Below are 14,985 nucleotides of genomic sequence, written 5' to 3' on the forward strand. Positions count from 1 at the left end.
GCCATAACTTTGGCTTGCTCTGGAGTCCCGTTCAATTTGATGAATATTTTACAGTTTGTTGTCCATGTATGCTGAATTTTTCCCTGTTTTTTTTAAGAGGCGAGATTTCCTGGCAATGTCGGCGTTTTGTTTGGTCAGATGTTCATTGATGAATACGTTTGAGCCTTTCAGTTTTCTTCTTCAACTCAATCAATCAATCAACTTTTTTTTTATATAGCGCCAAATCACAACAAACAGTTGCCCCAAGGCGCTCTATATTGTAAGGCAAGGCCATACAATAATTATGAAAAACCCCAACGGTCAAAATGACCCCCTATGAGCAAGCACTTGGCTACAGTGGGAAGGAAAAACTCCCTTTTAACAGGAAGAAACCTCCAGCAGAACCAGGCTCAGGGAGGGGCAGTCTTCTGCTGAGACTGGTTGGGGCTGAGGGAAAGAACCAGGAAAAAGACATGCTGTGGAGGGGGGCAGAGATCGATCACTAATGATTAAATGCAGAGTGATGCATACGGAGCAAAAAGAGAAAGAAACAGTGCATCATGGGAACCCCCCCACAGTCTACGTCTAAAGCAGCATAACCAAGGGATGGTCCAGGGTCACCTGATCCAGCCCTAACTATAAGCCTTAGCGAAAAGGAAAGTTTTAAGCCTAATCTTAAAAGTAGAGAGGGTATCTGTCTCCCTGATCTGAATTGGGAGCTGGTTCCACAGGAGAGGAGCCTGAAAGCTGAAGGCTCTGCCTCCCATTCTACTCTTACAAACCCTAGGAACTACAAGTAAGCCTGCAGTCTGAGAGCGAAGCGCTCTAATGGGGTAATATGGTACTACGAGGTCCCTAAGATAAGATGGGACCTGATTATTCAAAACCTTATAAGTAAGAAGAAGAATTTTAAATTCTATTCTAGAATTAACAGGAAGCCAATGAAGAGAGGCCAACACGGGTGAGATATGCTCTCTCCTGCTAGTCCCCGTCAGTACTCTAGCTGCAGCATTCTGAACCAACTGAAGGCTTTTTAGGGAACTTTTAGGACAACCTGATAATAATGAATTACAATAGTCCAGCCTAGAGGAAATAAATGCATGAATTAGTTTTTCAGCATCACTCTGAGACAAGACCTTTCTGATTTTAGAGATATTGCGTAAATGCAAAAAGGCAGTCCTACATATTTGTTTAATATGCGCTTTGAATGACATATCCTGATCAAAAATGACTCCAAGATTTCTCACAGTATTACTAGAGGTCAGGGAAATGCCATCCAGAGTAAAGATCTGGTTAGACACCATGCTTCTAAGATTTGTGGGGCCAAGTACAATAACTTCAGTTTTATCTGAGTTTAAAAGCAGGAAATTAGAGGTCATCCATGTCTTTATGTCTGTAAGACAATCCTGCAGTTTAGCTAATTGGTGTGTATCCTCTGGCTTCATGGATAAGCTGGGTATCATCTGCGTAACAATGAAAATTTAAGCAATACCGTCTAATAATACTGCCTAAGGGAAGCATGTATAAAGTGAATAAAATTGGTCCTAGCACAGAACCTTGTGGAACTCCATAATTAACTTTAGTCTGTGAAGAAGATTCCCCATTTACATGAACAAACTGTAATCTATTAGACAAATATGATTCAAACCACCACAGCGCAGTGCCTTTAATACCTATGACATGCTCTAATCTCTGTAATAAAATTTTATGGTCAACAGTATCAAAAGCAGCACTGAGGTCCAACAGAACAAGCACAGAGATAAGTCCACTGTCCGAAGCCATAAGAAGATCATTTGTAACCTTCACTAATGCTGTTTCTGTACTATGATGAATTCTAAAACCTGACTGAAACTCTTCAAATAGACCATTCCTCTGCAGGTGATCAGTTAGCTGTTTTACAACTACCCTCTCAAGAATCTTTGAGAGAAAAGGAAGGTTGGAGATTGGCCTATAATTAGCTAAGATAGCTGGGTCAAGTGATGGCTTTTTAAGTAATGGTTTAATTACTGCCACCTTAAAAGCCTGTGGTACATAGCCAACTAACAAAGATAGATTGATCATATTTAAGATTGAAGCATTAAATAATGGTAGGACTTCCTTGAGCAGCCTGGCAGGAATGGGGTCTAATAAACATGTTGATGGTTTGGATGAAGTAACTAATGAAAATAACTCAGACAGAACAATCGGAGAGAAAGAGTCTAACCAAATACTGGCATCACTGAAAGCAGCCAAAGATAACGATACATCTTTGGGATGGTTATGAGTAATTTTTTCTCTAATAGTCAAAATTTTGTTAGCAAAGAAAGTCATGAAGTCATTACTAGTTAAAGTTAATGGAATACTCAGCTCAATAGAGCTCTGACTCTTTGTCAGCCTGGCTACAGTGCTGAAAAGAAACCTGGGGTTGTTCTTATTTTCTTCAATTAGTGATGAGTAGAAAGATGTCCTAGCTTTACGGAGGGCTTTTTTATAGAGCAACAAACTCTTTTTCCAGGCTAAGTGAAGATCTTCTAAATTAGTGAGACGCCATTTCCTCTCCAACTTACGGGTTATCTGCATTAAGCTACGAGTTTGTGAGTTATACCACGGAGTCAGACACTTCTGATTTAAAGCTCTCTTTTTCAGAGGAGCTACAGCATCCAAAGTTGTCTTCAATGAGGATGTAAAACTATTGACGAGATACTCTAACTCCCTTACAGAGTTTAGGTAGCTACTCTGCTCTGTGTTGGTATATGACATTAGAGAACATAAAGAAGGAATCATATCCTTAAACCTAGTTACAGCGCTTTCTGAAAGACTTCTAGTGTAATGAAACTTATTCCCCACTGCAGGGTAGTCCATCAGGGTAAATGTAAATGTTATTAAAAAATGATCAGACAGAAGGGAGTTTTCAGGGAATACTGTTAAGTCTTCTATTTCCATACCATAAGTCAGAACAAGATCTAAGATATGATTAAAGTGGTGGGTGGACTCATTTACTTTTTGAGCAAAGCCAATAGAGTCTAATAATAGATTAAATGCAGTGTTGAGGCTGTCATTCTCAGCATCTGTGTGGATGTTAAAATCGCCCACTATAATTATCTTATCTGAGCTAAGCACTAAGTCAGACAAAAGGTCTGAAAATTCACAGAGAAACTCACAGTAACGACCAGGTGGACGATAGATAATAACAAATAAAACTGGTTTTTGGGACTTCCAATTTGGATGGACAAGACTAAGAGACAAGCTTTCAAATGAATTAAAGCTCTGTCTAGGTTTTTGATTAATTAATAAGCTGGAATGGAAGATTGCTGCTAATCCTCCGCCCCGGCCCGTGCTACGAGCATTCTGACAGTTAGTGTGACTCGGGGGTGTTGACTCATTTAAACTAACATATTCATCCTGCTGTAACCAGGTTTCTGTTAGGCAGAATAAATCAATACGTTGATCAATTATTATATCATTTACCAACAGGGACTTAGAAGAGAGAGACCTAATGTTTAATAGATCACATTTAACTGTTTTAGTCTGTGGTGCAGTTGAAGGTGCTATATTATTTTTTCTTTTTGAATTTTTATGCTTAAATAGATTTTTGCTGGTTATTGGTGGTCTGGGAGCAGGCACCGTCTCTACGGGGATGGGGTAATGAGGGGATGGCAGGGGGAGAGAAGCTGCAGAGAGGTGTATAAGACCACAGCTCTGCCTCCTGGTCCCAACGCTGGACAGTCACAGTTTGGAGGATCCAAGAAAATTGGCCAGATTTCTAGAAATGAGAGCTGCTCCATCCAAAGTGGGATGGATGCCGTCTCTCCTAACAAGACCAGCTTTTCCCCAGAAGCTTTGCCAATTATCTATGAAGCCCACCTCATTTTTTGGACACCACTCAGACAGCCAGCAATTCAAGGAGAACATGCGGCTAAACATGTCACTCCCGGTCTGATTGGGGAGGGGCCCAGAGAAAACAACAGAGTCCGACATTGTTTTTGCAAAGTTACACACCGATTTAATGTTAATTTTAGTGACCTCCGATTGGCGTAACCGAGTGTCATTACTGCCGACGTGAATTACAATCTTACCAAATTTACACTTAGCCTTAGCCAGCAATTTCAAATGTCCTTCGATGTCGCCTGCTCTGGCCCCCGGAAGACAATTGACTATGGTTGCTGGTGTCGCTAACGTCACATTTCTCAAAACAGAGTCGCCAATAACCAGAGTTTGATCCTCGGCGAGTGTATCGTCGAGTGGGGAAAAACGGTTAGAGATGTGAACGGGTTGGCGGTGTACACGGGGCTTCTGTTTAGGGCAGTCACCCAGTCACCGCACCTTCTGTTATTTTTGTATCACTGTTATGTATTAGTCACCCAGTCACCCAGTCAGCCTGCTTTCCCGACTGCCCGGGATCTGCCAGGGGGGAACTAACGGCGGCTAAGCTACCTTGGTCCGCACCGACTACAGGGGCCTGGCTAGCTGTAGAATTTTCCACGGTGCGGAGCCGAGTCTCCAATTCGCCCAGCCTGACCTCCAAAGCTACGAATAAGCTGCACTTATTACAAGTACCGTTACTGCTAAAGGAGGCCGAGGAATAACTAAACATTTCACACCCAGAGCAGAAAAGTACGGGAGAGACAGGAGAAGCCGCCATGCTAAATCGGCTAAGAGCTAGTAGCTACGCAACCTAGCGGATTCCTAAAAACACACAAAGTGAATAATGTGTAAATAATTTAGAGGTGATTCAGCAGAAGGAGTACCTTAATTAAGGCACCAGACAGGCCATGAAGCAGCACAGGTAATGCACGACAACATCGAACGCACGACAACGGTGCTAAAATAAAATAAAAATCGACTAAACGCTGTGGAGCAGCACAGGTAACGCACGACAACAGTGCTAAAAAAAAATAAAAACGAAAGCGTTAGCAAGCTAGTTAGCTTGCCAACGCTGATGAAAGTTAGCTGATAAAAGTGCTCCGTCGCGATGTTTCGACCGTTAGAGGTCTTCCTTAGGCGTTGGAGCACAGTAAAAAAGTAAAAAAAGTAAAAAAGTAAAAAAGTCTTGAAAAAGACTGTTAGTTCAAAGTCCAAAGCAGCAGGTAGCAGTCTCTGTGTAAACAGTCCCAACAGAGAGCCAAAATTCTGATGCAACCAGATTTTTCTTTGTTTTAACAGTGCAATTTTATGTTTTCTGTTGATGAACTTCATGACAATGGCTCGTTTATCGCTGTCATCTCTCCGGGGCAGAAGGTGACATGCTTCAATGTTATTGAAATCCATTTCAATTCCTTTGGATTGTAGGAAGTCAGCCACCTGTTGTTCCACAGAGCTGACATCCTGCTCACTGGGCTCACGCCCGCTGTTGTCGGTCACCGCCCGTGCGTATGACGGGGGTTTGACACAGAGCCTGGTGATAATGGCGTCATTCATCCTGGTGTATTGTTCTAACTCTGCGACAGGTGCACCAGATGCCAGTCCTCGGCGTTCTGGATTCGGAGAGCCTTTACCTCCTCCACCAGGTCCATAATGGATTTCTGCTGCATTTTTTACAACAGAAATCTCCTCGGACAAAAAGTCCAGAGACTTCTTGATGTCATCGCCCTCCTCCACCATCAGTGCCTTCTTCAGACCCATAGCCAGGTGAACCCGCGCTAGCAGCTTGAGGCCTCGGTGAATCCACGCCGGTGGCTCTGCGCTAATGGTTCCGTGCTTCTCGGTGCTCGCGGGCCTGTTTGGTGAACTCCGGTGCTGCTGCAGACTGAACTGGGTCTCCGACGGCGACGAGGGCTGGGCTGGGAATCTGGCTTCGCCGCGGGGCTTGGTTCATGGCCTCTGAGGAACTGCAGGCCGGGATGGATCCACAACGCTGCCGCGAGGCTGGGCTGGACCTCTGATGCTGCTGCGGTGCTCACGCGTGCCTGGCCTGCTGGGTTGCTGGCCACTGAAGAACTGCGGGCCAAGATGGAACTGCGACACTGCCGTGAACCGGGATGGCAGACTCTGGGCAAGAGTCCACCATCTTTGTCAGCTTACGTCACGTGACCGAAAACCCGACTTACACTGAACTTACTAAAGAAAATCATGCATGCATGCATGCACTCACGCTTTAATATCGAGATTATTTACCATCCCCTGCTGGAATGGCATGTTAGTCCACAATGTAATTAGCAACGTTATCTAATATCTGTAGTTTGTCCAAAAATATTAGTCCTATCAACGTTCCGTTTTTGCAGCGTTCATCCTTGACCCAAAATACATAAACATACCAATCGGCAAATGTCAGCTCTCCCCATTTTGTTCGTGAACAAAGTTAAACACATGCATGTACAGAGAGATCTTTGTCTTTTCCGCATTCTGCTGCAAGCAGGTTCTATTTTTAGACATGCAAAAACAGAGACAGTGGTGAAAGACATCAAAAGCAATACCCTTCTCGCTCATGGTACCAGCACCACTAAACTGACGAAACCAAGTGAATGACAAATCAGTCAATCAAATTAACATGAACCACAATAACATTAGAAACCGCAAACTCTGAACTCCCATGGTGTACTGCAGCACAATGCCCATTGTTCACTGTTGTTAGCTAATATTGCTAATTTCTCCAAAAATATTAGTCCTATCAGCTTTCTACTTTTGCAGCATTCATCCTTGACCTAAAATACATAAGTACAGTAGTGTTCAGAAAAATAGTAGTGCTATGTGACTAAAAAGATTAATCAAGGTTTTGAGTATATTTCTTATTGTTACATGGGAAACAAGGTACCAGTCGATACAGTATATTCTCACAAATCCAACAAGACCAAGCATTCATGATATGCAGGGGCGTAGGTTTGCATATGGACCATAGGGACAAGTCACAACCAATATTTTGGGATGGCAAAATAGTCCCTACCAATATTTAGCATTTTTGTTTATATAACAAAATCATTCACTATTTTTTTTCGAACTCGATACTATAATTTTAAGTCGTCACGTTTTGTGTTTTCGACGTGCCAGAATGACAGGGTTACCCATGTTGCAATTTCATTGGCTCACGTTCTTCTCACATGGACGTAAACAAAGCGCATCTCGTGGCAGGCAGTGCTTAATTTGTAAAGTGGGAGGTCCCGGAGCACAAAGGATGGGTGGCTCCGGTGCAGTGTTGCCAGATGTACGATAATTATCGTATTTGTACGATAGTTTTGCCCTCTGTACGATGTACGATCAATAATGGGAAAAAACCCAAATATGTACGATAATTTCTGTTGGTTGCCCAAACACGCATCTCTCTCTGACACCCAAGAATCATTTTGCAGGCGTTGCACTCAGGCGGCATCAAAGACACACCACACACAGGGCTGCTGCTGGCTTTGGGCTGCCGGGACAGTCATTTGAATGAGTTCCCATCCAATCTCTGCAGGACAGGACAGGAAGATTCCCCAACCAACAACATCTTTTTTTTTTTTTTTTCAAAACTGTATTTCAACAAATGCAATAACAAACGAACAAAATACAAGAGCAAAGAGATATACAAGAAAAATAAAAAAAAAGTTCAAGTTCCTTATGGAGGTGTCAACATTTTTTCTGTGTTCAACAAAATCTGCACAAGTGGCCATGGCATCGGATGACGACAGCGACCTCGAGGTTGAATTTGACTCTTTCTAGTCTGGTAATTAACATGTTTGTGTTACTTCACAGTCTGGTAGTGCATTTGCGTTCTTTTTGTGCCATAGTTTCCCCATTACTATAATTACTGTTTAAAAATGTGACATAAAATTCTTTGTAAATTAAAAAAACCCCGCTAAAATAGCTACGTTGTATGCGTTTTGTTTGTGTACGATAATTTTTCCCAAAATACGATAATTTTGACGTTTTGGTACGATAGTTTCATATTTCATATCTGGCAACACTGCTCCGGTGCAGAAAAACATGAAGGGCGGGGGGGGTAGGGGTTGCGAACAATGCTGTGCGCCACACTTAAAATAAACTGCACACCCACACAAACACGCACACACACCTTCACAAATGACACTAGCACCCTGCCTTTTCCTCAAAAAATACTACATTTATGTTTGCTGTCTGTCTCTGTACTTTTCTGTCACTTTTGCGCTCTTTTTCATACTTTTCCCTCGTTTCAAAAGTCACCGAACGCGCTTTACCGTAATATATGCAACATATAGCATACTGTTGGAAAGCACGGGTTCTTGGCTTGCTGTCAGTGTTGAAATTTTTCAGAGTGAGGGCTTACATGAGAACTTACGGTAATGAGAATCAGCGGCGCACTAGTGTGAAACTTCCGTGTTTTTCCTCTGCGTTATGACATCACAGGCTTACGTTTACCGTAATACACCATATATATCATTGGAAATCCCTTTTTTTTTTTTTGGCAAATTAGGTTGCCAGATACCTACAACTGCATTATTGATGAAGAGAATAGATTATACATCTTGTTTGCAAAAACTTTTTTTTTTTGTTAGCTCCACAAGTATTTTTTTTTGTTGTCTTGTTCTCTCAGGTGTAGGCCTATAGAATAGATTCGTGATTTTGGGTGCAATTTTGTTATTTAAGCTATTTGTTTGTTTGCCTACACACTTAATATTGTAAATAAAGTGTTAAATTATTCAGCATTATGTCGTCATATGTTATGTATTATGCTGTACTTGTGCGTCTAATGGTATGAGTGGGTTAGGGGGTGATGGTGGTGAGCAGGGGGGCCGGGTGGGGTGTGTGGTATTGTCCCTACCAAAGCTGAGACCAAACCTACGCCCTTGATGATATGCACACTCTTAAGGCTATGAAATTGGGCTATTAGTAAAAAAAAAAGTAGAAAAGGGGTGTTCACAATAATAGTAGCATCTGCTGTGGATGCTACAAACTCAAAACTATTATGTTCAAACTGCTTTATTAGCAATCCTATGAATCACTAAACTAGTATTTAGTTGTATAACCACAGTTTTTCATGATTTCTTCACAAGTGCGAGGCATTAATTTTGTTGGTTTGGAACCAAGATTTTGCTCATTTACTAGTGTGCTTGGGGTCATTGTCTTGTTGAAACACCCATTTCAAGGGCATGTCCTCTTCAGCATAAAGCAACATGACCTCTTCAAGTATTTTGACATATCCAAACTGATCCATGATATCTGGTATGTGATATATAGGCCCAACACCATAGTAGGAGAAACATGCCCATATCATGATGCTTGCACCACCATGCGTCACTGTCTTCACTGTGAACTGTGGCTTGAATTCAGTCTGCGGCCCTTGGACCCAAAAAGAACAATTTTACTCTCATCAGTCCACAAAATATTCCTCCATTTCTCTTTAGGCCAGTTGATGTGTTCTTTGGCAAATTGTAACCTCTTCTGCACGTCTTTTATTTAACAGAGAGACTTTGCGGGGGATTCTTGCAAATAAATTAGCTTCACACAGGCATCTTCTAACTGTCACAGCACTTACAGGTAACTCCAGACTGTCTTTGATCATCTTGGAGCTGATCAGTGGGTGAGCCTTTGCCATTCTGGTTATTCTTCTATCCATTTTGATGGTTGATTTTCCATTTTCTTCCACGAGTCTCTGTTTTTTTTGTCAATTTTAAAGCATTGGAGATCATTGTAGATGAACAGCCTATAATTTTTTGCACCTGCTTATAAGTTTTCCCCTCTCCAATCAACTTTTTAATCAAACTACGCTGTTCTTCTGAACAGTGTCTTGAACGTCCCATTTTCCTCAGGCTTTCAAAGAGAAAAGCATGTTCAACAGGTGCTGGCTTCATCCTTACATAGGGGACACCTGATTCACACCTGTTTGTTCCACAAAATTGACGAACTCACTGACTGAATGCCACACTACTATTATTATGAACACCCCCTTTTCTACTTTTTTTTACTAATAGCCCAATTTCATAGTCTTAAGAGTGTGCATATCATGAATGCTTGGTCTTGTTGGATTTGTGAGAATCTATTGAATCTACCGGTACCTTGTTTCGCATGTAACAATAAGAAATATACTCAGAACTTGTATTAATCTTTTTAGTCACATAGCACTACTATTATTCTGAAGACTACTGTATGCCAAACTGCAAATGTCAACTCTCCCCAGTTTCTCTCTGCACACAGGCACGCACACAGAGGCCACTTGGCAATTATAACATAGATGAAGCATGTTAAGAATGCTCAGTCTGTATCTGATCCACATGCATCAGGTCTGGGTTAGATGACGTAAGAGTAAGGCCATCAGGCAAATGCAGTCTGTCAAAAAAACTACATTTTGTCTTTAACCATCATGTGTACTTGTTGATAGTCAGTATTGTGCATGCTTCAGGGGTAAAATTAACCCAGACATTTAAAAGATTAATGTACACACACCAACATTGCACAGAAGCAGAGTGTCTTCTATACAATCCTCATTACAAACTGACCAGAAGTCAAAACACTGGGCTGAGATGTGCAGCAAGTCCTGCACTGGAGGCATCCTGGCTTCAGTTTATTCTTCAGTGAACAACCTTGATGAGTCAACAATAAGTTCCGGAGGGTGGAGATTTTTATGATCACTCTCAGACAGCTCTCCCTCTCTCTCAATGTGTGTGCCGCTCATTAGAACTCTCGCTACTCATTATCTTGCTCTCCATCTAACCTTTTCCCCCGGAGACTTTCACGTTCAAGCCAGCTTCATGCGCCGCCGCTATGTCACACGGGCTTTCTCCCGTTCATCCTGTAGTCTCTCGTTCATTCTGTCCATCTTGTTGCAGACCAGATTTATTACTGCAATCTGTTCCTGCTCCCGTCTCTCTTCTCTCTTGTGTGTGGAGTAAATGTTGCTAAGTCTCACTGGCAGTATTTCATGCATGATCCAATTCTAAAAGCACACGTTGCCTGAAAAAAATGCCGTGTAGGGCCAAACTAACTGGAAGGGTTTCGCTCACCTATGAAGCCATCAAATACTCCACCAAGAAGACCACACAGAAAAATCCTCCAGGCAAAACACAAACCGTAGCAACTGACTGAATTTTAGAGGTCAATTTACATCCAAAAGCCATTTTATTCAAAGTGCATGTCCACTAGATTCTAGATTCTTGTTCTGATGATAAAACATGTGCACATCCAAACTTACTGCATTTATGTAAGCAAATGTTAAACCCTGTTGGACATGTTAAAAAACTTTTGCACTTGCCACTGAACGTGGTGCAAACAAGAGCAAAACCCTGCGGGGCAGCGGATGCCTGTATGTTTACAAGCAGTGCCCAAGGCAAAGGTTGAGTGCCATGAATAATTAATCTTTTTAAGAAAGAAGCAGGGTTATAATATGAAATACGACTATGACCATTATTTCTGACAGAATAATTAAACATTAAAGGGCAAGACAGATGCACATTGTACGTTAATGGCATCTGAATGCTGCAAAGCAAAATAAGCCATGCAAAGAGAATGTGTATGAAGGCTCACAAATGAATGTCGAGCATTTTTTACCGACTGCGTTTCGGTGTTCAGAACCCCGGCATCTGCTGCCACTTTCATCATTATCATTTATAGGATCACCAACTGGAATACACTAGATAAATGTTAATGCTGGCATGGATACTCTTATAGATGTGAAAAAGAGCAGAAATCAGGGAACCATATTGTGACTACACTCTATGAATAGCTCACAATAGGTACAGCATGACACAAAAAAGATGATTTTTCATACAGATTTGTGTCAGATTCAAGTGTAGTGTATAAGATGTTATGGATGAATGTTTTTTTATGTGCATCCTTTGTGCTTGCATATCAGGTGTGAAATGTGGCATGACAGAAAGAGGTTTGAGGGACTCATTGACACACAGAGGGAGGTAAGCGCCGATCCAAAGGATCTGTTCAATCACTCAGAGATGGAAAACATGACAACTGGGAAAGAATACAGAGGAAAACAGTTGATAGATAAGAGTGATGTCAGCCTCCAATGCATGCATATACAATAGAACAGACTTTTTAAAAGGTTTTTACAACACTTTACGCTGAAAAGAGGATAGGTCAGGATTATGACCGTGCACTGGGACCATGCATCACCACATCCACCGCATTACAGAACCACCTTGGGTCTTGGATGGTAACCGCCCAAACAGATTAGTCCATCCCAAGCTTTCAAAAGCAGCTTGCTGACGCCAAGTTAAATGTAGATGTCCCCTTGGTCTTTTCCGGTTGGTATGATACTCAACATTAAGCAACAAAATGCTGAGTCATACCCAGAGAAAAGTGCCACATGGGTAAAATGTTGGAGCCAATGTTCTATCACAATGAAAGTGGTATTCCTCATTTGAGTTCTCTAAGGGTGGTATCTCACAAGTAGTTTGAGACACAAATTTGCGGCAAAGACGTGCAATCGTGATAATTTTCACTTGGAATCACACCGAAATGATGACATGTTTGCGACCAAAGTGACTACTGACTACCAGAGATGGGAAGAAGTCACTGTCAAGTCATTCTCAAGTCATCAATCTGCAAGTCCCAAGGCAAGTCTCAAGTCAGCTTTCAAACAACTGGTGGTCATTATGACTTGAGGCTTGACTTGGGACTTGCTGATTCATGACTTGAGAGTGGCTTCGTCCCACCTCTGCTGACTACTATGCTGCTACTAGCGTGTTGCCTGTGGGGATCCGTGGGTTCTAGATTGGGTTGTGTTTACAAAATAGGTAGCTGACATTTTTCAAAGGTGGTAATAACGTATGCAAAGTTTCTATAGGGAGTTGGAATATCGCGCAAGTCCAGAATGTTTTTGAACCTTAAACCTCAACAGTTTTTTGTAGAACTCAACCCTTTTATTTCCTATTAATTACGCAATTTTTAAATGTTGATTTACTGTCTTAGTATATTCACAAACTGTTTAGGTTCTTGTTATCATATACACACTATTGTTATTATTATTATTGTCATTATTTTTATTATTATTATTATTTAATTTTATTATTATTTCTATTTTGTCATTTGATTTTAAATGAACCACAATGGAAATAAATCTTTTCACTTTCCTGTGTCAACCATGTATTTTTAATGTTTTTACAATTATATTATGTACTTACATTAAACTTATGAAATAAAATCATTCACACACACACATACACGTACACAGATGCCACTTTGCTTTGAATATATAGATGATTTATCGCCCCCTGCTGGAATGGCATGTGAGTCCAGAATGTAATTTTCAACATCCATTGTTCTTTGTTAATATCTGTCATTTCTCCAAAAATATTAGTCACATCATGTTCCACTTTGGTGCTGTTCATCCGTGACCCAAAAGACATAAACATACCAAACATCGGCTCTCCCCAGTTTTTCCGTGATTGAATCCATACATTCGTACGCACGCATGCATACACGCACACAGATGCCACTTGGCTATTAATATATAGATTATGTTCTTATTGTGTGAAAAGAGACTGTGGAAATACCTTGCACTATATCTGCAGCAGAGAAAGCCTTGTAAATAATCATAAAATAAAACTAAATAATATTCAATTATTGTTAAGTCCCTTGGGCAGCTCCCTTGTTTTCACTCATGGTTGCCATAGCAGATCCAAGGTAGAGCTGCATATTGATTTGACATGTTTTACCCCCGGGGGGGGGGGGGGGGGGGTGCGTCTTTTGATTTGATTTATTTGGCAATAACATACATATGCGTAAAACAAACAGTAGAGTTTATAAATTGCTGAGGATACCATAATAAAGCATTAAATGTTTTCCATTTTGTCAAAGAATAGGAAAACAAAAAAAGAATAAATCTTGATCCTACACCTCCTCATTCTCTGCATAAGACTTGTCCATCCAGCCCGCTACCCCTGCCTGCATGCCGGTTTGTAGCTGGGCCAGCAGCAGAGCCGCTTGGCTGGGGGCTGCTGGACTCACTCAGCCATGATCGGACCGCTTCCAGAAGTGCAGATCCTCTCCGATCATAAAGAGAGTGTGTCGCCAAGCCTTCACAAGTTGTTTCACGTTGCACGCTTTCTGACTTGAAAAGGGTTTGAGACACCTGCGACGACCTGGCCTGTGGGACATGGGGCATTTTGTGGGTGTTGAAGATGCATCAGAGTTCGAGAGAAACCAAGGGAATTTTCCAATATAATGGTAACAATGAAATTACAGTATTAATAAGGCCTATTTTGCTGACATTGTGGTCTTTTCATGTGAAATTACAGTATTAATGAGGTCTATTTTGCTGACATTGTGGTCTTTTCCTCTGAAATTACAGTATTAATGAGGCCTATTTTGCTGACACTGTGGTCTTTTCCTCTGGGTGGTATTCGAAAATACCACTCAGACACTACTTGTTTTAAGGAATTGACACAGACTTTTCCCAAAATTCCATCTTTCATTGTGAGCACTAGATTATATATGGTTGCTTAGCTTTCATCACTACACTTCTTTGGTGCTTTGGTGCTTTTGTTATATGTTTGCTTGTTTTTTGTTAACCTGGCCAAAGCAGATGGTCACTCCACTGAGCTTGGTCTAATTGAGGTTTCTTCCTCTAATCAAAAAACGGCAGAGGGTGTTTTTCCTTACCATTGTCACCAGTGTGTTCAATGTTACATCAAAGTACATGTCATTATATTTTAAAAAATACCACTTGAAATCTAAAACTAAATTCCAATATAATAAAAAGAGATCTCTGTATTCTCCTTGCAGCATTTTATTAATGTGCAGACTACTGTGATAATTAAAAAATCAGCAAATTTCTTTTTTGCAAAACATCTATCTATAAAGCACGAAACACCTGTGTGTATGTGGCTCGCATATCTCTCCGTTTGTCAGATCAACCTCAATTTTTCGGATATGGCTTCCGCATTGCATGATGATGTGCATCCTTTATTTTGGGATTCATTTTCAAAACCTTTATTTTGAAACCTTCATTTGCATTAACATTGTAACATTAATACTTTCAAGATGGCACCCTCCGTGGCATCTCGCGACTGTAAGCTAACTCTGTGGCTTGCTGATGTTACTGGTAGCAAAGTTAAACAACATCAGATAGTTCATGTTGCTTGCAACATTTCACAATAAAATGTTTAATGTCAACATCCCATCAAA

The 14,985-nt window shown here is 41.1% G+C and overlaps 1 protein-coding gene across 1 annotated transcript in view; it reads right to left on the reverse strand.

Annotated features, from left to right (window-relative positions):
* The window catches only part of LOC117514727 (CUB and sushi domain-containing protein 3-like), an 885,172-nt gene that overhangs the window by 403,385 nt on the left and 466,802 nt on the right, over nucleotides 1–14,985 (reverse strand). The gene's annotated exons all lie outside the window — the stretch shown is intronic.

The sequence above is a fragment of the Thalassophryne amazonica genome, chromosome 7, assembly GCF_902500255.1.
Source record: "Thalassophryne amazonica chromosome 7, fThaAma1.1, whole genome shotgun sequence".
Taxonomy (NCBI): Eukaryota; Metazoa; Chordata; class Actinopteri; order Batrachoidiformes; family Batrachoididae; genus Thalassophryne; species Thalassophryne amazonica.